This window comes from Marmota marmota, unplaced genomic scaffold, assembly GCF_001458135.2.
Source record: "Marmota marmota marmota unplaced genomic scaffold, marMar, whole genome shotgun sequence".
In the NCBI taxonomy this organism is placed as follows: Eukaryota; Metazoa; Chordata; class Mammalia; order Rodentia; family Sciuridae; genus Marmota; species Marmota marmota.
The window spans coordinates 820,491-823,452 of NW_026000223.1; positions in this window are offsets into that span (position 1 = coordinate 820,491).

The window sequence follows — 2,962 nt, forward strand, 5'->3', positions numbered from 1 at the left end:
CTCCCCTCCCTCTGGGTTTCCGTCATCGCCCCGGCATTTCCGCCGCGAAAAGGCGAGCAGGCGGCACCGCCAGGGCACGGCCCGCAAGGAACAGAGCAGCGCCCTCGCGCGGATCGGCGGAGAAACGGTCCGAGGGGGCCCAGGGTCGCACTTACTTGCTTCTCTTGCTAGAGCCTCTTTTCCCATCAGGCTCCAGACCTAGCTCGGCTGGTTCTTCTCCCCATCCAGTTCTCTGGGAACTATGTCTTCATTTTGGCCTCCTGGAGTGCTTTTTCAGCGTTCTGGATCGGGAATTGGAAAGCTTGGGAATTCTCCCGTCAAGATTTCACTTTCCTGTAACAGGCATTCGATATTTATTGAATAAACAAATTATTTCTAGTCTTAATTCTAGCTGTGGAACCCTTAATCTTGAATCTTCCCTTTCAGCATCAGAAAGAGGAAAGAAAAATTATTTTGCGGTGCCAGGAATTGAAACCAGGGCCTCAAGCATGTTAGGTAAGCACTATACCACTGAGCTAAACTTTTAGCCCCTTTTAAACTTTATATATATATATATATATATATATATATTCTAATTAGTTATACATGACAGTAGATGCATTTTGACACATCATACATAAATGAAGTAAAACTTCTCATTCGTCTGGTTGTACACGATGGAGAATTACACAGGCTATGTAATCATATATGCACATAGGGCAGTAATGTCTGATTCATTGCTACCCCCATACCCCCTCCTGTCCCTTCACTCCCATCAGCTCAATCCAAAGTACCTCTATTCTTCCTTAGCCTCCCCTTTTTGTGAATTAGCATCCATCAGAGAAAACATTTGGCCTTTGGTTTTTTGGGATTGGTTTATTTCACTTAGCATAGCATTCTCCAGTTCCATCCATTTACCTGCAAATGCCATAATTTCATTCTTTAAGGCTGAGTATATTCCATTGTGTATATATACCACATTTTCTTTATCCATTCAACTGTTGAAGGGCACTTAGTTTGGTTTTGTAACTTAACTATCATGCATTGAGCTGCTATAAACATTGATATGGTTGCAACACTGTAGTATGCTGATTTTAAGTCCTTTGGGTATAAATTGAGGAGTGGAATGACTGGGTCAAATAGTGGTTCCATTCCAAGTTTTCTAAGTAATCCCCATACTGCTTTCCAGAGTAGTTGCACCAGTTTGCAGTTTGCAGTTGCACCAGAAATGTATGAGTGTACCTTTTTCTTCACATCCTCGCCAACATTTATTGTTGTTTGTATTCTTGATGATTGCCATTCTGATAGAGTGAGATGGAATCTCATTGTAGTTTTGATTTGCATTTCTCTAATTGCTAGAGATGTTGAACATTTTTTCAATGTTGATGGATTGTATTCCTTCTGTTCAGTTCCTTAGCCCATTTATTGATCGGGTTATTTGTTTTTATAGTGTTAAATTTTTTGTGTTCTTTATATATCCTGGAGATTAATGCTCTATCTGAGGTGCATGTGGTAAAAGTTTTCTCCCATTCTGTAAGCTCTCTCTTCATGTTATTGTTTCCTTTGCTGTGAAGAAGGTTTTTAGTCTGATTCCATCCCATTTGCTGATTCTTGATTTTACTTATTGCATTTTAGGAATCTTGTTAAGGAAGTCAGTACCTAAGCTGACATGGTGGATATCTGGGCCTACTTTTTCTTCTATTAGGCACAAGGTCTAGATGAAAGTCTACTTGTATAATTGCAATAGCTATTGCACTTCCTGAGGAGGTTAGACCAAAAAGTTTAAAAAAAGGTAGATGTTTGCCTAAACCTGAAAGGCCCAAAACGAAGTGAGAATGAGAGTATTTTCCTAGTAGATTGGGAACAGGAGAAATGGGAATGATGAATGGTGATGGGGGAAGAAGATGCTTGAATCAGAAACCAATGTTTGGAATTGATGAGATTAATGTAGTTAGGGTTGTGCATGAGTAGGTGAGTCGGGGAAAGTAGTACTTCTGAAAAGTTAAGTCAAATGGTGCTATAAAACAAAACACTTTTTCTTTGCTTTGCTTTTCATCCTTCCATCCACCCTTCCCTCTTTCTCTTTTTTCCTTTCCCTCTTTCTCTCTCTTTCACGTTCTGGCTATCTTGCCCAGACTGGCCTTGAACTTCTGGGCCTAAGGGATCCTCCTGCCTTGAATACAGGTGACCACCACCAAGCCCAACAAATAAGAATACTTTTTTGAGTGCTTCCTATATACTATGTGTTTTACATGTTCCTTCTTATTTATAACACTATTGTATAAAAATGTTATACAGTAATCCTATGGAGCAAATATTATTACCCTGTATTTTGTAATGAGGAAACAGACATGTATGGATTTCAAAACAGGATCATGGGCTTGGGTTGTAGTTCCATGATGGAGCACTTGCCCAGCATGTAGAAGCCCTGGGCTTAATCTTCAGCACCAAGAACAGAAAAAAAAAACAGTTTTTTTAAATGTTCATGTATCTGACAAAGGAATAATGTCCAGAATATATAAAGAACTAAAAAAAACCCCTATAACATGTAATTTAATTTTAAAATGAAAAAATGATATAAATAGATACTTCCCAAAAAATTACAAATGTTTAACAAATAGTTTTTAAATTGCTCAATATCATTAACCATAAGAGAAATGAAATCAAAACTACAAAGATATTATCTCACCCTAGTTAGAATGGTCATTATCAAAACAACAAAAAAATGCCAGGCATGATGGTACACACCTGTAATATTTGCTACTGGGAATGCTGAGACAGGAAGATCACAAGTTTGAAGCCAGCCTGGCCAACTTAGCAAGACCCTGTTTCAAAGTGAAAAATGGAAAGGTCTGGGGATGAAGTTCAGTGGTAGAGCACTTGCCTAGGATATGGAAGGCCCTGCATTCGACCCCTAGTACTGCACAACAAAACAAAACAAACTGTGACAAGGATGTGGAAAATAAAAAACTCATATACTCTT